Below are 21579 nucleotides of genomic sequence, written 5' to 3'. Positions count from 1 at the left end.
ACCAAACTAAAACGGAGGGGGAAAAAAGGGGAAGGAGCAAAAGCCTTACCATTTATGATGGGATGTTAGTCCTTCTCTGCAAATGTGTTTACCTTAGTTTCCTGATAGGTTAAAATGGGAATAATAAAGTCAACTTCACAAGGTTAAAAGGAATGAGATGAACAGCCTGGAACAATTTCCAACTCCAGGAAGCACTTGACAGAGTTCCATTTCTCTTCTCATCTACACTTAGCTTACCCAAGAAGCAGACTTTGGCACAAGAACTTAAATGCAAGTCCTTTACTTTGTGCATGGTTCCAAGAAGCACCAATGGGTAATGGGGAGGTGAGGCAGGGAGGTGAGGAAGCCAATACCCTGAGTATTGCTAAGTAGAACACACTGTGGGCAGTGAAGATGTCACCCCACTAGTGAGGTCTGGAAGAGAGCATGCAGCACACCCTAAAGTCTCACACCTCCACTCTGCTGAAGATGAAGATCCGCCCCCTAACTCTCATCCTTCCTTGGATGAAGGCAACTCCTGAAACATTACCTCCCCAGCACAAGCTGAGCAAGGCAAGGAAAGCCCTTGAGAAAGTGGGCACAGATGCTGGAAGTAGGCAGCCAAATGTGTGTATGAGTACAGTGGGTGTCCTGCAATATGAATCGGGTACTGAGAATGGCCGCCACAGGCCACCTCTGCAACACTCAGATCCATTTATGCTCACTGGAAGCTCATTCTCTTCTATTGCTGATTTTTCAAGGTGAGTGCTTATCACACTTTCTTGAATAACAAGGGAATTTAAAATAGAAGTGTGGGAGGGGCAAACTCTAGGTCTTACTCAGTCTTGAGGTGATAAATGATACTCAATACCAGTCTTCATTATGAGCTGGCCCTCTAAAAATCCATATATTGATGTCCTAATCTTCAATATCTCAGAACAAGATTGCATTTGGACACAAGATCTCAAGGGAGGTGACGACAGTAAAAGGAGGCTCTTGGAATGACTTCTAGGCCAATAGGACTGGCATCCTCTAGAAAAGAGGAAATCTAGACACAGATACAGAGGAAAGGTCATGTGGAGACACAGAGGCCAACTGTAAGCCCTCAGAAGACACCAGCCCTGCTAACACCTTGGCATTGAGCTTCTCTCTCCCAGAACTGAGAAGCAATTGCTGTCATTTAAGCCACCTCGTCTGCAGTAATATGTCACATAAGCCCTAGCAGAATCATACACTCCCATATCAGTCTATCTTGACTCTCCCTGGCCAGTTCCATTGGCTGAGGGTCTTGCTAATCCTTTATTCCTGAGGATCTGAGTCATAGGCATCATGTCCTTGTACTATACCTATAGTTACTGGGACCTCCAAGCCTTGAAAGCCCTAAATGCATCTCCTAAATTCTAGACATACTGTTTCCTGCCCCAATTGTATAGTAACAGCCCTACCATCACGGGATAATCAGTCTTTATCCAGTCATCATTTTAACCACCTCCCCCAGCTGCAGAGCATCCCAGCAAGAAGAACCCATCATGGACAGGCCAACACTATAGAGGAACCCCTAGTGATTCCCCTGGATACCAAGAGGTGTGGCCCAGCAGGATGGAAAACACGAGACACTTGAAGTGATAGTGAGAGGACCTACTGCTCTCCCATTCCTTCCTCCCATTCACCCGTGTAAGAATGCACCTTCTGCTTATCACTAGTCCTCAGTTTCCAGACTTCAGGTCAGCATTGGGGGCAGTGCCAAGATCTATCACCTCCCCCCTTTTCTGGGACCATCTCACAGATGTTGCCAGTCTAAAGAAGTCATCTGTGCCAGAGTAATGCACATATTAAATAAAATATATACTATATTCCAGGTGCCGTGTCTAGAAGGGTGGAGTGCCCATGGCCAGGCAAGACTGCACAGCAAGATTGTCTCTAAAAAAAATAAGATAAGGTAAAATGAAATAATAACATAAACGATAAAAATGTAAGTACCTGAGGAAGGATTAAGGTTCTTTACTTACACAGTGAGCATTCCCCATCCTCCACACACCGGAAGCTTAAACTCATCCAGCAGGACTGTATCCTGCTACCAGTGCTTATCTGGGACGTCCCCTCACCCAGAGCACCAGAGAGTCACCTCCATTCACTGGTTTCAAAAGCAGCACATGGTTGCACAATGACAGGTGTATCCCCCCAGTGATTGAAGTACACAGTCCTTTAGACTGTGTGAATCACCTTAGTTGACCAGGAGGCCAGGGAGCTTACCCAAGGTCACCATACCCATGGGTGATTTGAACAAAAGCCAATTAATCCATGAGTCCTTGCCCCTAGCAGAGACATGACCAGAAAGTGATCCTCAGACGTACAGAGGGACCCAGGCCCCATTTGCAACATAGTTCTGTATAGAGTCACTTGAGGTTCCCAGACTGCAGTTAATGCCAGCATGCTCCTGATTTGGCTCCCCTTCCCCTGCCACTACACCCTTGACACAGTCCTCACTCAAAAAAACAAGGAGCCCTGCCCGAACACTGGAGAAATGCCCATAAATGGTCTGTGATTCTGTATGTAATGCTAAAAGAAGCTTTGAGGAGGCAGGTGTGGTTGCTTGGAACCAGAAGCCAAACCTTGCCACTCCCTGCCTTGATCTGGGGCTCTGAGAGTGCAGAGCTGTGAAAGCTGATGGGCAGCATGGACAGTTGTAAGTGGGTTGACACAGCATTATGCACCAAGGTGTCTCACCGGGGGAACAGGAGAGAGCTATCTGAGATGATGGGATGTCACGCTGAGGCCACATGCAATTCCCCAGTCCTTGGGTGGTAGGGCAGTAGGAGTGCTTTGAGCACAGGAAACATTCTTGAAGCACAATGCCTGGCCTCTGCTCTCTCTGCCCCTGGATGAAAGAATAGAAGAGCTCTCCCTCAAGTCTCCTATTCTTCTTTATTTAATGGTTTCCACAGATCCCACTGCTTAACTGTCTTAGGACAAAAATAAAAGAGGAACAGAGCTGGGAGAGGACCTTAGAAGTGTGGGGGAGACCGGAACCCTGGAGCTGCTAGAGTTAGATCTTTGTGCATTGTACTGCACAATGAAAGTTCGCTAGCCTGGAAGCTTTGATTGAAAGGGGTGGGTGGGGTGGTCTGCACCTGTCTCGACTAGTTTCTCAAAGGGCTGGGAAGAAGGAAGCAGGCTGTAAGAAGATGCCGGCTGTGGCCAAGGGGCTTGGCTGGAAGCTCCAATAAGAAGTAGTATGATGGGGAAAGACTGGGTTTATGATTCTAAAAGGCCTGGATGTCACTCCCTCCACCACAGAATGACAGTGTGTCTTCGTACTAGTGAGCTCCCTCTCTGAGCTCCAGCTCTTCAGCTCAAACTGGATGGTTGCAATGTCATTGTCATAGGAGTACTGTCTTAGGTCAATACCCCAAAAGCAGACCCTGAGATGAGGACTTCTATCAAAGGACCTTTGTAGGAATCATCATCGGGAAAACCATGAAGGAGAAGATCATGGAAAGATCAGGTGTGCATGTCAGACCAAGGTATTGGGAGGGGACGGGGGATTCATGGGCCTGCAATGAGATTGCCACCTGCTACATGTTGGAGACACCCAAATTGGGGTCCACCTAGACATACCAAGTCAGAATCTACATTTTAACAAGATAGAGGGGTGAAAAGCAGAGATGTAAGTCTCAGAGATGGCCCATGGGGAGGTTCGTTCTTGGCCAACAGCTGCTCAAAGGCAAGGACACTGGCATTAGTCATGCTGCCATCAAACAAGAACTTTCCTGCTTATGTCACTGTCCTGTCATGACCTCCCAGCCTCCCTTTTACCTCAGTTTCCCACACTGTTTCCCACAGAGACTAGGGGGCTGTTCTAAGGTGTGGCATGCTGACCCTATACTTCAGGCCTGTCTGGTTCTTCTCCTCACTCTCTTTGGCTCACCCTAGAGGGACACTGTTCTCCAGACCACTGTGATGACCAGAGCTTCCTCCCATGGAGCATACTCCCCAACACAGCCCAATACAATGGACTGCCTGACCCAACCGTACTGCACCAGACACTGACACCAACCTTCTTCTTGTTGGTCATGACCCTGGCCTAGATTCTGCTCTGAAGAGAACTAAATCCTGGGTTCTTCCAGTCTTGACCTTAACCAGTATACAGTTTTGTATTGCTCTGTTTTCTGTTGCTTTGCCACAACATGAAACACTGAGTTTAAAGAAATGACGTTTATTTTCACTCATAGTTGTAATTCAAAGTCAAGAGGTATTGACTTTCTCACTGGAAAAGCTCTGAAGCAAGGAAGGACATCATGTAACAACAGGGCAAACACATATGTCACCTCTGATCTCTCTCTCTCTCTCTCTCTCTCTCTCTCTCTCTCTCTCTCTCTCTCTCTCTCTTTCTCTCTCTCTCTCTCCTAAGCAAACAGTATTCCACAGTGATCTCTATGTTAATGGCTTTAACTAATCCTAATCACATCAGCTCCCTCTTGCAACCAGAGATGAGCTCCTAGCCCACAATGTAGAGGATCACCTGGAGCCTTTAAATGTTGGCCTCTGCAGTTATCCAGAATGCATGGGTCAGCAGTGGAACACAGGCACAGGCACAAGGAAATTCTAACATGCCCAGCAGATGCCCACATGTAACCAAGGTTGAGCAATACAGAGTCTAATGTTCTGGCCCCACCACTGAACCTACTTAACCCTACAGAGCAGCCAGGCCCCATCCGTCTTGGATCAGAGGTCAAGCCCAATTAAGGTCAGCAGACAGAGCTCTAGCCAGCTCCTCTCCTGCAAGTTGGCTAGTTATGTTGGGATTCTGTCCTGTCCCTAGATCTGCTCACTGGATCCTTTTCCTGTCTATTTAAGGGAAAAGTAAGGACATAGCAGAAGATCTGGGTTCAAGTCCTGACTCTGTCACTTCATGGCCATGTGCATCAATTCTCAATGATGGGTAAGAAGCTGTTGTTTATGGGATGAATTGTATTCCTCTTGCCTTCTACATGTGGTCAGGCAGGAGGTGGATACCCATGGCTACCATAAGGCCAGTCAGACTCACCCTATCCCAGGATGTCCTCAACAATGAGACACAATAACCTCAGCCAAACTATTCTGTCCATTCTCCCTTAGAGACAGCCTAAAGTCCCCTGGCCAAGCCCCCCAGGTGTTATTACCTCTATCTATTTAGAGAGGTTTCTTCAACTTTTCCTTTGTTTTATGAGTTCTTCTCTTTCCAACAAATTCTTCAGAAGTGTAAATTAGGTGAGGTCAAAGTCTATTGCTTATAGCCTGTATCAAACCAAACAACTTAAAAAGAGGGAGGATTTATCTTAGCTTACAGGTTCAGAGGGTTTAATCCATGGTTGCTTGGCTCTGTGAAATCAAGCTAAGCACCATAGCAGTGGGATCATGTGGTAGAGGGTAATTATTCACTTGTGGTAAGCCAGGAAGCAGAGAGAAGGATGCCAACACTTGGCTGGCACTCTCCTTCCTCACACTTATTCTATCCATCACTACCAGTCCATAGGATAGCACCACCCACACTCAGGAGTCTTCAAACCTTTGTTAATCCTCTCTCTAATACTTAGACAGACAGACATCTGGAGGTGTGCCTCACAAGTCTCCTATGTCACTCCAAATCTGGCCAAGCTGACAAAGAAGATGAACTGCCATATAACCCAAGAGTTTTTTACCTAATGTATCACAATTTGGGGTGCCCACTTCACAGAGAACCAAGGCCCATGCAAGATGGGGTTACATATCCTCTTAGTAATAGAATCTGAACTGCACTGAGCTGTCAGCCCCATATCTGCACCTCATGAAAGTCTCAACCACAGACACTTGGGAAGCAAGTGTTGGAGAAATCACTGCTCTGTGGGAAAAATAGTGCAGAAGAGACCCAAAGCGCTAATCCTGTTTGTATGGGTCCAGTGCAGAGCTCTAAGCAGTCAGGGACAAAATCACCAACAGTGGTTAAAACTTGAAAGCTCTGTCCTCAAACTGAACCCTCAGACAACATGGCCTGTGACCCATAAAGAAGAAATCACAAAACTAGAGGAAATGGTCCCTCTTATATTTTAAGGAATATTTGTGGCAATTGTATATAATTTTCAAGGTTAACGGCATCTTAATGAAAGTCTCGTTTATCTACATATTAGTGTCCTGAAGCTAGCTTCATTTACATAATCATAAATTGCATTTCAACTGTCCTCGGCAGCCTGCTCCCCGCTTGATGAAAACATAAACGGTAATTTTATTTGGGCTCAATTGCATACATACTGCATTTATGCAGCATCAGAAAATAACATTTTAATCTAGCCAGCAAGTTGGGAACTCATTACTACAAAATAAGAATGTTGGTGAAGGCCCTGTACCTCGCCTGGGCAACATAGTAGAGCTGAGCCTGTTGGCGGAGGTGTGGGTGAGCCAAGCCCGACATTGTAAGCATGGGAGAGCTGTCCCCACTACTCATCTGTCTTGTGGCAGCATGGGCAGAGGAGAGAATCCCCCCCCATATACACCTGAGGCAGGTGGGAGAGCTGGTCCTGAGATCATAAGAGCAGGAGAGCTGACCCTGCCCCTCATCAGCTCATGGATGCAGGGGGTGAACTAGCCAGAACAATGCTAGAGAGCCCACCCTGGTGGTGAAGACAGGGGAGAACTGGAGGACTGATCAATCTTGCAGCAATCCAGGCTCAGAACCAGAATTGTGTGTTGGCTCACGCCAAAATTCACCCCATCTGATCTGCTGGAGGATGGGGGCGGGGGGAGTATCAGCCCTGTGGACCCAGGGCTGCAGGATCTCCACAACAACAGGATGCCCAGGAAGAGTCCCAGTGAGGGTCCAGCATCAATGATGTTGCAGAGACCAGGGCTTCAAACCAGACCTATAATTCTATTTCATAAATGCCTGCATTTAAAAATATATGGATAAATAAATATACGAATAAACTGTGTGACTCACTGTGACACACTGCAGCTTCAATGACAACATTCTCCCCTTCTTCCTTCCCCCCACCTCTTTTCTCTTAAATTTTATTTTAGTTTTTTTTTTCACATCAGGAGGCATGATGTGAAAGACACAAATAATAAAATAAAATTTATAAAAAAGAACGTTGATGAAAACACCAAGTCAGCTTTCCAAATGCGCTGGCATCGTCATATATTGCTGGTAGTTTTAACTGAATTTACTCAAAGCTGGAAAGTCAAGGCCTTGGGATAGAAATATCATTTAATCTTGAAGGTGCCGATAGCCCATGAGCACAGGATTCCAAGTGGTGCGGGGCTGGGAAGAGGTAACAAGTAGACCAAGAGCTGGGAAGGAACAGCTGTCACTGTTTTGACACAGGTAGAGTGACTGGGTATGCGTTAATCCAGGCAAGTGTCAACTCAGCCCTGTCCCATAGCCTAACCTATTCCCCACCCTTGTCCCAACCTGGAAATGAACCCCAGGTCACACAGTGCTTGAGATCTCATTTTGACTGTCTGCTTTTTCCACCATGTCAACCTCTGAGCAAGGTGCAATAAAGAGCACAGAATAGGCACAAAACCTTGCCCTGTCCTCAGGTAGGAGAAGAGATGCTCAAAAGTTGCTATGGAATGAGAAAGAGCATAAAAGCCCTTCCCGAATGCCCCTGAAAGCCAGCCACCCACACATGACTAATGTAAATGCTGACATTCAGAGAGCTGCAAACACCCAGGTTCACCTGCCACTGCCCGAGGCAAGATGGAAGTTGGGAGAGGCAGACAGAAAGTCTTGAGAGTTCACCAGGAATGTTGCAGGTTCCCAGGAGCCGAAAGGGATAAGCTGGAAGTGTGATAGGGTGCAAAGCCTCCATGGGATTCCCTGTGACATCACCTTTGGCTACTGTCCCTGCAGTGAGCATTGTCGCACACCTTGGTACCTGCAGCACGCACCCCAGTGACACTTTCTGAAAGATGTGTGGAAAACCAAAGTGAGAAAGGCTGTCTCACAACAGCATCTTCCCAGCCAGCCTGGCTCACACCTCCTTGGATTCCAGGGGTGTGCGACATGTGTCTTGATAATCAAGGCACCATCTGAAGCCTGCGTACTGATCAGTGGGATCACAGCTATCTACCCGTCTCTGCCCAGGACCACAAGAGAGAAAATGGCTAGAATGGGCTAGATGTGAGAAATGAATATTCAGCCGTTCCCAGGGGCAGAAGTGGTGGACAAGACAAGCGATTTCTCCAGATGTAGAGCAGGGTGAGGTGTGAACAGTGATGCATCTGTTTCTGGTAACCGCTGGCATGCTGGCCAGCCTTCAGAAAAAGACTCTCAGATGCTACAGTTTTCTGCAGACCAGGGACAGGACAATGGATGGGGCGTGCAACACAGCTAACCTATGGCATGGCACTCCCACAATGGCCAGCAAGGCTCCCAACCCCATCCACACTCATGTCACCATGAGTGCAATGTTGTTCACAGTACTCCTGTGACAAGCAGCCCACACGCAGCAATGTACCCTGTCAAGACAATGCTCTGGAAGGCGGTCTTTCTCAAGCATGGGGCTCCTGGGAAGCCTCTTAGGACTGCAGGGCCAGGCCCCTCCCCAGATCCCATGAATCTTGGTGGTTAACAAACATCCCAGGGGCTCTGAGAATGTTGGTACAAAATCAGCTGTCAGCTCTTTTATCTCTTCTGGCCTGCCCAGGGTCCAGGCCTCCAGAACCTGCTCCTGCTCCTGGTGCTTGGTCTACAAATGCATTTGTAATGCCTCAGGAGCAGCTCTAATGCTGACTTTAACATACAGCTGTGGCCCTCTTTCAAAAGAGAACACTTTGTTGCAATTTACCCTCTAGAACTTACAGGAACATGTTTGTTACGAGTAATCCTCAGCACACAGAGGTTTCTGTAGATGGGAAGGGACCTTAACCAAGACAGATGAGGATGTGCCCCTTTTGCTGATTGAGTCCCCAAATTTCCCCATGTTGTCTTTGTAACAAAGTCTGCTCTAGGGTATCTCTTTCTCCTGGACCCTGGATCCCAAGTATTTGTGCATTCATTGCTTCCAGTAGATTCCAGTGACTTCCTACTTGTCCTCCCAGGGGCTTTGGAGAGGACACATTCTTCTGCATGTGACTCGGTGTCCTCTCTAAGACATCGTGGGCTGGGACTCCGTTGTCTTAACCTGGGAGTCCAAACTGAAACAGGTGGATGCCGTGATGCCCCCTGTGTACATAGTTCAATGACATGAGCAGAGCCCATGGCTGATATGAAGGTACTGAGTACCCTGCCCCTGGAGATATCAGAGCAGAAGCCAAAATGCTGGATATCAGGAATGGTAGCAAGCCTGCCACCAATAGTCATCGGGAGAGACAGTGGACCTCCAGGCCTCTGAAGTCCTCTCTCTCCAGGCCTGTCTTATTCTGTAAATTTCAAATTCAGTTTCTCCCATTACATCATTAAAAATACCCATGTTCTGCCTGCACAGACTAGTTTTGCCCAAAGTGGAGAAATACAATTTAAATGTCTCCTAAGTGGCAGAGTCATGAGAAAGAAAAGCAAATTAATCAACAAAGAATCCCTTTTCAATGGTTTTCAAGCCAGCTTGTGTGTGTCACCAAACCACAGGTGAAATGCTAATAAAACTCGGGGAGCCACAGCGGCATGGTTTAAATGTGTTCTATTGTTCCAAAGAAACAGATGCGGGATCTATTTCCAAGCCTGCTCTTTTGAATGAGAGGGAACTTTCCGTAAGTGCGGAGCAAACGTTTAGACAGCAGCGAAGGCCTCCTGAAGAACAGAGCTTAGTGGAGTCACTGCTGCATGGCAGATGGAAGGATCCAGAAGGCCCATCAGCAGCGGGTGCAAACATCATCTTCTCTGGGTAGCCTGAGACAGATGCAGCCGGACGGGTCCTGGGAGAAGGAGCCACTAGAAAACAACCACGATGAAGTCATTTTCCCTTTTTAGCCTAATTTCAACAGACACGTCTGGGGGGCAGGCAAGCTCTGCATGCTGAGTGTGAAGTGCAGCAAGAGAAGCAGTGTGCGGACAGAATCCATCACAGCCAGAGCAGAGGGAGCCCCGGAAGCCTAGGGGCTACCTCCCACCCCACCCACCCCATTGCCCTCCCATCCCACCCTGCACAGCACCACTGGTCCTGTCTGCAAGACACAAAATGTCTTTTTCTCCTCCATGCTTCCACACCTGTGCTTCTGTCTGCACCTTCTCCCCTCCTCAATCTCAATTTGGTTCCAAGCCCAGATTCAAAACTCACCTTATCCATGCTGGACTCCCTGTGTGGTAGCAATGTTTAGCATCCCTCCCCTCCCCTCTCCTCCCTGCAGGCTGATAAGCCGGCATACCCTCTCCGGGCCCACCTTACTCAGTATAACTCTCACTCTACCTTAGGTTTCGCCTCTTTCTGAAAGGCCTCCCTTGATAACTGGAAGGCTCAAAGGGCAGAAACCAGGTCACAGACATTATTGAGTGGGGCACAGAATTCAACAGGTTTGAAAGCCAATAAATGCTTAGAGAAAGGTCAAGGCTAAGGTGGAAGGCATCACCTCATAAAGCCATGACCCCAAGTGTCAGGGCCCCAATATCTCTTTCAAGATCATTGCTGGAGTCAAGGTATAAAGGGATATAATCAAGCCAGAGATTTTCTGAAAATCCCAGATTTGGACCGAAGAAGCATGGTCACACCTGATGGAATCTAGGCTCGAGTTCTGGAGTCAAGCTGAAGCCAACCCAGAGCCTACTTGACCATGCTGCTGTGTGGCCTCCGGCAAATTACACAACCTCTGTGTTTCCTCAGACCAGATGTAGGGGTGACAGCAACAGCTTTGCAGGACAGCGGAAGTGTCTCAATCAAGGAAAGTGAAGCAAGCATGATAAACTAAGATCCTCGCTAAACGCAGACTCCTTCCCACTCTATGGTTTGAATGTGTTTGCTCTACCACGCCCAGACTCATAGGCTGAAATCTCATCACCATAAGAGGAAGGCAGGTGATTGGGCCATGGAGGAGTCCCTCGTGAGTGGGATTACGGCCCCCATAGAAGAGACCCCAGGGACCATCTTGCCTCTTGGACCGAGTGAGGACTTCGAAACAAGGTGCCATCCGCAAAGCAGGAAGTGGGTCCTCACCATGTGCCAAACCTGCCAGCACCTTGACCTGGGACTTGCACCTGGCAGAACTGAGAAAAAAAATGTCTGCTATTTGCAAGCTGCCCAGTCTATGGTGTTTTGTTGCAGCATCTGGAAGAGACTGAGACATTCTCCTTGTCACAGTGTCCCATCATGAGACTTTCCAGGCTACGGTACGACAGTTTTTCCATCTGTAGAATAGACAGACAGGCTCAAAACTTATTTTTACTATTCAAGCAACACATTATGCAAAAAATAATATTTGTAACAGACTTGGTTTGTTCAAGGTATCAGATGAGTGTGAAACACTCATTCATTCTTCCTTAACAATGTGGGAATTATCACCCATGATTTCTACAAGGATTTAAAGACTGCCATCAACTGAAGACATGCTACCAGTGGAAGAGGCATCTCTAACTTGATAGTGGGGATGGGTCTGTCCTCTGCTCTCTGCTGAACAGTGTACCCCAACTTTGGGTCCCTCTCAGCACGTGCTGACGTGTGTCTCCTAACATGACAGGTGGAAATACAATTCTCATTTAATTGATGAGGAAACTGGGGGGTCAGAGTGTTTTCCTGAAGCCAGATCCAGTGCTCTTGGCTCAAGACACTGAAGGAAGGACAGTGATGTTGTGGATATGCCAGGTGAGCTCTATTGTATAACCCCGACCATTAGGGGAGGAATATCAAGGGTTCAGAATGATTAAAAGCTGTATCCCTCCTCATTTCGTGTGTAATGGAAATCTGTGACCATCAGAAAGAGAACAGAATTCAAAATCAGATTCATAGCACACTCACATAACTGTATGCAATGTATAAAAGTGCCAAGGTCATCACTCACATAGATGAAAACAGCTATGATCATACACTCTTAGGGGGTGGTTGTCAGGGTTCTGTCACGACTGCTAGAAAAACTAGTCCAGTTTATGTAGAGTGCCCCCAAATAAAGGTTCATCATACCTCCACTCACTCTTAAAAGCACCCCAGTGAGTGTGCCCCCCCCCCCAAATCAGAGGAGGAATTTAAATAAAAATTATCTGGAAACTCCATCAACCTCTTAATTCAATCACAACCTGTGTCAATAAGGTCTAGCCTCTTTGGAATTTCTTTAACTGTCCCCCAGTGATTCTAATGGACCTTAACACTGAAGACTTTTGCCCCAAATGAATGACAGCTCTCTGAAAAGCAAAGGACATTTGGCAGCGGTTGGCAGGTAGGCCCAACTCCCCATCGGGGAATCAGGTGGCAGAGGAGGAAGCATAAATGGAGCTGGTCCACAGACCCCACGAGACCCCATGAGTCATCGTTATGTGGACTCCCACCTTCTCAAGAAACAGTCGGAAACCTCTAGGCAGTTAACATGGTGGGGGTGAGCTCGGCAGTGAGCAGGTAATTAGTGCTCATCTCCTTCCCGGAAGAGGCCCTGTTTCACCTTGAAGCAAAGGGGAAGAAGCAGGAGACAGATTTGTCCACACATTTGGAGACATTCTGCCAGAGAATTCTATCGAGGCACATGGAGTCAGGTCCCTGGCAGTGATCAGCAACAGAGCCCAGGGTGGAAACAGGTCTTGGGCAGGATTTGTGAACAGATTGTCTCCAAATGCTGCGTCTCTCCTAATTAATGCTGCCAAGTTAAGTCTCTGGCCTCTAGGTGCACACCAGGGAGGTTCTTGGAAGAGCAGGGTCTGCCATCTCCTTGTCCCTGTCACAGAGAGCACAGCCGGTCCCTAGGCAACTCCCCTGAGTATTGAATCTGTTTGAAGGTCTGACGCTGGTCTCCTAGTTGGAGACCTTTTCAAGAGCAGACAGAGATGGGGGGGTGGAGAGAGGGACTTTTTAAAGAGGGGCACTGGGCATCACCATGGCTGGCCATGGAGAGGCCAGCAGCTCCCAAGTACAGTCCCTTGTTACACCTGCCGCTGTTTTAAGCTCCTGGGAACTTCTTCAGTGTTATATTAGGAAAACCTGTTTCACAGAGGAACTTCAACATGTGTGGGCAAACCTATCATTTGTGGCTTACAATCACAATTTTGACTCATAAGTAAATAAGATATTGCCGACCATCAGAGTTAAATTATAACCATGTACACACACACACACACACACACACACACACACACACACACACACACGCACACACACACACACACACACACACGCACACACACTCCTGGTATTTTCAAACTTTCTGATCTTTGCTAACCTAGGAATGAAAAAATATTATCTCCACATAGCTGTGTTTCTCTGTGTGTGTGTGTGGGTGGGTGGGTGGGGGGTGTATGTGTGCGCATGTGCCTGCACATGCTCCCATATATGTGGGTGGATGTGTGTTTACATGTCTGTGGGTCTGTATATGCAGGTGCACATGCATGTGTGAGTGCATACAGGTAGAGGTCAGAGGTCAAGCTCAACTGTTATTCCTCAAGAGCGATTTACCTTTTTTAATCGCTGTGTGTGTGTGTGTGTGTGTGTGTGTGTGTGTGTGTATGAGCGTGCATGCACGTGTACACACTCACACACGAGCATACCATGACATGACAGAGAAGAAGTTGAGGGAGGCCTTTCCCTCCTTCCACCATGTGTGCTCTGCAGATCAAACGAAGGCAGTCAGGCTTGGTAGACGGATCTTCACCCACTGAGCCGTCCCACCCGTCCTATCCACCATCTTCTTTGAGACAAAATCTTACACAGAATCTGGAGCTCACCCATTTGGAACAGCCTTGTGGCCAGCAAGGGGCAGAGCTCCTCCAGACTCGGCCTCCCCAGCTTTGAGATCACAAGCACACACATCACACCTGGTTGTTCACAAGGATTCTGAGAAGTGGACTCAGGTCGTGCTTGCTTGCTCTTTCATATGCTTAAAACACAGCCGTTTCCTTTTCTGTAGGCTCTGCTTATAGTCCTTGCCTGTTTTTCTTGCTGATCTGTATATGCTGTTAATATAGTAGAGGAAGCAGCCTTAACTCTAAAATAACACCCATGCATGTTTCCAGTTTGATGTTCATCTTTTTATTTTGTTCATGGTCATTCAGCTATTATTATATTTTGTGCATATTTTTTAATTTTTGTTTTTAGAGATTATAATATAATTATATCATTTCCCCCTTCTTTTCCCTTCCTACAAAACCTCCCGTTTATGCCCTTCCCCCATTGTTTCCAAATTGATGGCCTCTTTAATTGTTGTTATATACTGATATGTGTGTGTTTCCTAAATACATAAATGCAACATCCTCAGTCTGTACAAAATTACTTGTGTATATATGTTTTCATGGCTGACTATTTGACATTGGATATCATTTGGTTTGCTTGTCACTAGGGAAGACTATTTCTCCCACTCTTAGAATTCCTTAGCTGCCTGTAATTCCGTGTGTATGGTTGAGGCTTCATGAGCTTTTCCTGGTTCATGTTAGCATGAACTATGACTATTTCTAATATATTGGAAATATATATATATAGTTTCTGGGGTTTGTCTCACCCCTTAGAAAGGATTACGAGAAGAAAACATCTCCCATCATTTCTTTCACATGAGGTCTTAAACAGACTAAGCAAAGCCAGAAATCACTGGACTAAAAAAAAAATATCACAGAAAACATGACCTACCGTGTCATGCATTCTGCATTGAAAACCATGGTCCCCAAGAGGAAGCTGGAAGGCACATCATTTGTTTCCAAGGATGGGACACAGTGGAATGTCCAGGCATCCCAGCTCCAGAGGAGTTCATTTCCTTGGCTTGAAGAGTATGTGCATATTTCTGAGGCACTGTAGAAACCCTCCTAATAAACTCGGTCGGCATCCTCTGGTCGGATGGTCCCATAAAACTCCAGCCAGATCTCTGAGTCAGTAAAACACGTGGACTTCCTTAGGGGTACTAAATAAGATTCAGATGTATTTATCTGTTTCTATGGATTCCATTGCATCTTTTCTAGATATTTTTGAGATTTTATTTCTTTTTATTTTATGTACGTGAGTGTTTCCTGAATGCTGCACACCATGTATATGCAGTACCCACAGAAGTCAGAAGAGGGAATCGGATCCCCCTGAGACTAGAGTTACAGACAGTTGTGAACTGCCATGTGGGTGCTGGGAACTGAACCCTGGGACCAGGGTTTGTAGATACATGGTCTTACTGTGTACCACTGTGTGGGGACACGCTCAGATGCTGGGGAGGCGGACGGAACAGGACAGTGTGAATACGGCAGTGGCAATGGAACCCAAAACCTCTCTTGAGCATCAAAGCAAAGTCCAGCTTTGTCCACAGAACTCCTCCGTTTCTCCTGCAGGCCCCCAAGGCCTCTGACCTCCAGCCCGGATCCCAGGCACAGTGACAGGTCATCTTGATCCTTTCGCGGTTCCTTCAAGCAGAACTGTTCCCATCTTCTTCTTCTGGTCTCCAGTGTGCCATCCTTACTTTTCTGACTCCTCCCCTAAAAATAAAAAAAAAATTTAAACCACTGGCCATTCCCGAAGTTTGCACCATGTATAGACTGACTGTCACAAGCCAATCGGTGTTAAAGATAGTTTCAGACAAAGTACACAGAGTCTGGGAGGCCAAATCATTTGTGGAGGAAGAAGTTAATGCTTAGAGGGGACTAGGGAGATTCACCCAAGGTCAACAGTCTGGCCAGCAACACCAGAGCCCGAGCTTGCTGTGTTTCTGCCCCATGCTCCTCACCAACCTGCTGTGGCTCCCAGACCAACTGTCTCCTGCTTCCTTGGGGAACGTCCTGGTAAGAACTCTGCTTTTGGACTTTGTCTGGGATGAAAAGAGAACAGGTTGACTTTGTAATGTCATCAAATATTAAGCTTGATTTTTCCCAGCTACTGACATCCAAATTGCCAGTGAGCTCAAGAGCCCCAGTGGAGCCTGCTGGCTGTGCTAATAGAATAGAGCTGCAGCTAGGCAGGAGGGGAGGGAAGCCCCTCTCTCTATGTAGGGGGAGATGAACAAGAGGGACTGCAGGGCTCTATGGCTCCCTGGGAGCCAGGGACAGAAGACCAGCTAATCAAGGCACATTCAGGTAAGGGCCTTCAATTAAAATTTTAAACCAGAGCATTCCATAACCATGCATGCTTGAAATGCCAAGGGTCTACTGAGGTCGTTCTGTGAAGTTGTCAAAAACAAGAAATAATTCATCACTTGTCCTCTGGACAGTTTTTGAAAGAAAAGCCCTCCATGACACAGGACCTACTGTGCAAACAGAGGCAGGGAAGGAAGTCACCTCTTCTCACCTCATTGTTTGAGAGAATACTGTGAGAATTATCTTTGCAGGTAGAAAAATAATTGGTTTAGGGAGAGAGTATTACTCCATACTAAAGTACTTAACATGTGCAAGGCCCTGGGTTCAATTCCCATCACTTAAAAGACAAATGGCTCTCAAGTTTGGCTTCATATAGTATTTTCACTAGGCGGGTGCATTACCCTCACCAAACTGTGGTTGCTCATCTGTAAATACTTGGCTAATAACAGCTCTTCCTCAAAGGGCTGTGTGAAAAGCTAAACATAGTGTGTTGGGAAGCACCAGGACCTGCCTGACCCCAACTAGGCCCAATGAACTCTCCTCCAGAGTTTTAAATGAGTGTTGTGATTTACTAATATCATTGCCTTAACTTGTCATGTGGTGAAACCGAGTCCCGGATGGTGAATCAACAGAATCACCATGGCCCTCAACACAATCAAATTCAAGTCAGGAATTCTCTGGAAATAACCACCCCCCATGTCAACACTCTGTTCGGCTACCCCTCCCTTCTTATCCAGAGTTCTGCACCTCTTAAACATTTAGTGCGGGGTATGTGAGGAATAGACAAAGGACTGCTTCCACAATGCTCAGCCCTCTGTTTTCTAGGGCAAGGCTGGAATCTACTTCCAAACATCACTGTGGGACCTCCTCAAAGAATGATGGCCATTGAGGACCACAGGAAGTAGAGGAAGGGAAAGGAGGGCAGAGGAGGTGAAAATAAAGGGGCAGGGGAGAGGAGAGGGAAGGAGAGAAGGGAGGAGAAGAGGTGGAAGGAAGGAGGGAGAAGAGAAAGAGAAGGGAGAGAAGGAGAAATGAAGGGAAGAGGATGGGATGGGAGAGGGGCAGGAAGCGAAGAGGAGGGGAGGGGAGGAGAGCAGAGGGGAAGAGAGGAGAAAAGAGGAGAGAGGGGAGGGGAGGGGAGGGGAGGGGAGGGGAGGGGAGGGGAGGGGAGGGGAGGGGAGGGGAGGGGAGGGGAGGGGAGGAGAGGAGAGGAGAGGAGAGGAGAGGAGAGGAGAGGAGAGGAACCTTAGAACCGGGACCATCTGCCTGGGAATCCAAACAGAAGGGAAAGCAGAACCAGTTATGTCTAACGTGTGAACTAGTGAGGGAGAGAAGGATGCAGTGAACCAAGGGTTCACAGTGGAAGAGCCCCATGTGAATGACAGGTGTCAGAGTGCCGGGCACTCATCCACTGGGGACGACAGAGGTGTCATCCTGAGTGGACCCACAGCTAGAAGCCCCTGCTCTGCTTTCTCCAGCCTCTGTCTGTGATGGGAAGCTTCTGGCCTTTGTGCTGCCTGATGTGAATGGAATTTAAGCATCTGTTTTCATGAGCTGCTGGGTAAATCCGTGATGTTTCCAGCAATTAAAATATTGTTGCTTCTAAGAAGCTGGGGAATGGAGTCAACCCATGTGCCCCCCATATTACCTCCTTATAGGTGGCCTATTTTACATATTCAAGTCCAGATTCTGATCCTATTTTTCTTGACTTCTTCAGGAAGGTTGTGTTGGCCCAAAGAAATATGCATTCCAGATGGCAAGTAGAGAGGGGACTAGAGTGAGACTATGAATAAGAAATAAAGAAATGCAGATGGGGAAATGCAGAGAGATCCTAGGGATAAGTTCCTCTAATTCTTCAGTGTAACCCAAGGAGACACTGGGTGGATCAGAAAGAAGTGATCTACCCAAAGACACATAGCTCTTTGTTCGGCAATGAGGATTAGAATGAACCTGTCCTCCTAACCAGTTCCCCGGACACCTCATGAATATTTCATGCGAAGCTCAATTTTATCCATCTTTCATGTAGACATGAGCCTCCTCCCAGACCCAGACTAACCCTCCAATTAGAAAACACAAGAGCCTGTGTCTGGGATTGGACTTGACTTGCACTGTGCACAAAGCCCTGGGCCAATTGTCCTACTACTGTTGGGCTCTGGAGAGGGATGCTGCTGCCCCAGGGCTGGTGATGGAATAAGAGCTCTGGTCTATAAAGTATAGGCCACGACACTGTCCAGTCTAAAACACACAGTATCCACACTGGATTCTGGAGTCCACTGTGGGCTCAGCATTGCACCTGCTTGTGCCTGTATGCCCTTCCTTATCACAACACCCTCAAGTGAGAGCTACTCTTGTTCCCATCCACAGCTAAAGAGGCCAAATAACTTCCTAAAGATCTGCAAGGCCCAAAGGGCAGACCAGTACTTAATGAGATCTTGCTACAACCCATACCTACTTGCTATTAGCAAATCTTCTCTCTCTTGTTCCATCCCATTCATTATCGCTATGGCCCCCATGTAAGGCCCATTTCCCAGCTAAGAAAAGCATGCCCAGAAAGGAGAGCCTCATTAGGAAGTAACATCAGCCACAACGGGGTTCACACAAGTCCGTAGTGTGACTCAGACCTTGTTTAATGAAACCAGTTCTAGTGTCTTCTGTTGTTGGGGTTTATGTCTCCTGGAGGTGGGGGGGTGTGCACAAGTCAGTAAAGGTTGGAGCCTAGAGAAGAACGTAGAGTCTAAGGAGCATGAAATGGCATGAGAAGGCTAGGGAACTGTGGTTTTTCAGTTTCCTGGAGTTTGGGGCCACTGTAGAACCGGATGACAAATGTTTCATCAGCACAAAGGACAAAAGTGACAGATCCCAAAGTGTACTCAGTAATTATTCCCCCCCCCCTTGTCTCAGGCATTGTGTGTCCAAGTCTCAGTATGACTGCTATATGGCTACATTAAAGACACTGCACCCCTGATGTGCCCTTTAGTCCAAAAAATACTTAGGAGGAAGGCTACCATTGTCCATATCACCTTATACATTCACAAGCTAAGACTGTGACATCCACAGAAACAGATGTTCGCACAACTTGGCTTCATAGCCCTGAGCATTGACCTTAGACTGAATATATGACCTCAGATCCATATCTAGTCTGATGGATCAGACAGGCCATAATGGTATATATTGGCAGTTGTAACAAAAAATAAAATAATTATTTTGTGTGTAGGATGGAATCTTTTGTAACTCAGGCTGGCCTCAGACTTGCTACATAGCCAGAGCTGACCTTGAACCCTCAGTCCTTCTGTCTCCACCTCCCCAGTGCAGGGATTATAGGAATGCACCATCACACCACCTTCAAAAATAATTCTTACATGTGAACTCAAGATTCTTTGATGAACCTACATGGCTTTCTGGATCCCTGTATTCTGGGGGGGGGGGGGCTACAAAGAACCATTACCCCTGAAAGCACAAGGGAGGGTATGTCTTCCTGGCATTCATACATAGGCTGTCAAGGTGCTGGGAGCTATCCCCTGGTGGAAGACTTCAGAAGCCCCCACTGGGCTCCACTGAGATGCAGAAATCATACAGGTATGGCTGCAGCAAGCTGAAGCCCTCCAGAAAAGGCTGTCTGTTGGGGAATGGTGATGATTTGTAATCAAATTGTGTTTCATTAAAGAGAAAGTGTCCAGAGGTTTCTTGTTGGCTGCTTCCTAGCAAATTAAAGATAATGGAGTTAACAGAGAACAACTGTAAGTCAGATACCAACAAGTGACATGAGCCGGAAGAAAACTTTATCTCTTTGGATGCTTATGTATGTCATGTGGCTGGAGCCCTGATTCTGTCCTTGGTCAGAAAATTGGGTCTATGTTAAGACAGTACACCACCCCCTGATCCTCTGACTTTGAACCACATTCTACTCTATGGTCTTTCCTCCCATCTTGAGGGTGGGGGTAGACAGGAGTGGTTAGATGTGTCTGCACAAATGCATATGTAGATGGAAGTCAATCTCAGATGCTCCTCAAGCACCATCCACCCTTGCTTTTTCTCACTGACCTAGCTAGGCTGGCAGGCTAAGCACCAAGAATCCCCCTGGCTTTGCCTTCCCAGTGCAAGTGTGTGCCATTGTGCCTGGCTTTTCCACATAGGTTCTAGGGACTGAATTCAGGTCCTCATGCTTTCCCGGTAGGCATTTTATTATCTGAGCTACCCTTCCAGCTCTGGGGAGATATCTAAGTGACCTGATGTCTCATTTTGTGGGTGTGAGGGATTTTTCCAGAGTCCAGGACTTCAGTGCTAAAATCGAGAAAATTCTGAACACAAGCTGGCCACCCTCTTGAGATCACAGAATGTCCTGACTTTGGGGGATTTTTCTGTCTCTAGTGTTCACGAGAATCACCAGGTTCAAAAACCTACACGTCCCACAGCAGATGTGTTAGGAGTCTAGCTGGGTTCCCAGGACACAGAACAAACACCACAGGGGTTGCCCACATTCAGAGCTCCTAGCCAAGCACAACAACTCAGGCTCTCCTGTGACCCTGGAGCCAGCCCTGGCAAAGCCTCCAGGTCTCCCCTGCAACCTCATCGGAGACCCAGAGCTGGCAAAGATCCAGGTAAGGAAAGCAGAACCCAGCAATAGGGTGATAATCTTATGGCCACCAGGAGATTAAACAATACCCCATGGCCATCCGTTCCAAATCTAGTGGCTCCCTGGCTGCTGAGGGTCTTCCACAGACACACAGGCATGATCCCAGGAAGCATACTCTTCCAGGGCACATGTGCAGCCCTCACCACCAGCTGTTCGGGCAGACCTCTCACCTCTTGCTTGTCCTCTCACAGCTGGACATACCTCACCGCTCAGAAAAGAGAGGAGGGGCCAGCATCCCCAAACCATAGGCCCAGACGTTGGTCCTACTCCACATCATAGTACACATGTTCAGGTGGAAGAGAAGGTTCTGGAAAGTAAGACAGAAGAAGGGCAGACTTCCTCACCTTGCCATAGTCAGAGGCTCCCTGGAGCAGAACCTGATGAGGCTGGGGATTCTCTGAGGCCCAAACTGGGCCAGTGAAACCTGGAACTCCAGCCAAGAGGGATGGAAACCCAGGAGGAGATGGGACCTAGGAGGAGGAGGCAGTCTGTGATTTTTAATTTACTTTTTCTTGCCCTGAGACAAAAATTAATTTGACTTGGGAAAAAAAGGAACTTTTAACTTGACTTTTGAAAGTAAAATTTCTGCAACTCTTTTTCCACTTAACAGAACATTCCCCTAACTTCTAAGGCACACTGTTAATATGCACCAAGTACAGGGAATTCCCTGGGCTCAGCCCACATATCACTGAACTGATTTTCCCCTCATTTCCCAGTAATACTGCCTGGGTTATGCTAACACGAGAGTTAACAGCTAATTTTGCTACAGGGGAGATAATAACAGGAAATGATCTTTAATAATGAGTTAAAGAGATTCCTTGGATGCCGATTCCTTTTATTACAGAAG

General features: G+C 47.2%; 1 long non-coding RNA gene across 1 annotated transcript; it reads right to left on the bottom strand.

Annotated features, from left to right (window-relative positions):
* Positions 1-9600: 9600 nt before the first annotated feature.
* On the bottom strand, positions 9601-21197 carry LOC128103786 (uncharacterized). Its single transcript, XR_008215776.1, has 4 exons — positions 21077-21197; positions 15758-15834; positions 14682-15505; positions 9601-9865 (listed from the first exon to the last, which is right to left on the bottom strand). It is a non-coding gene; the product is annotated as an uncharacterized LOC128103786 (long non-coding RNA).
* Positions 21198-21579: the final 382 nt, after the last annotated feature.

The sequence above is a fragment of the Peromyscus californicus genome, unplaced genomic scaffold (genome assembly GCF_007827085.1).
Source record: "Peromyscus californicus insignis strain IS unplaced genomic scaffold, ASM782708v3 Scaffold_8__1_contigs__length_139910024, whole genome shotgun sequence".
Taxonomy (NCBI): Eukaryota; Metazoa; Chordata; class Mammalia; order Rodentia; family Cricetidae; genus Peromyscus; species Peromyscus californicus.
This window is presented reverse-complemented; position numbering and strand designations above follow the sequence as displayed.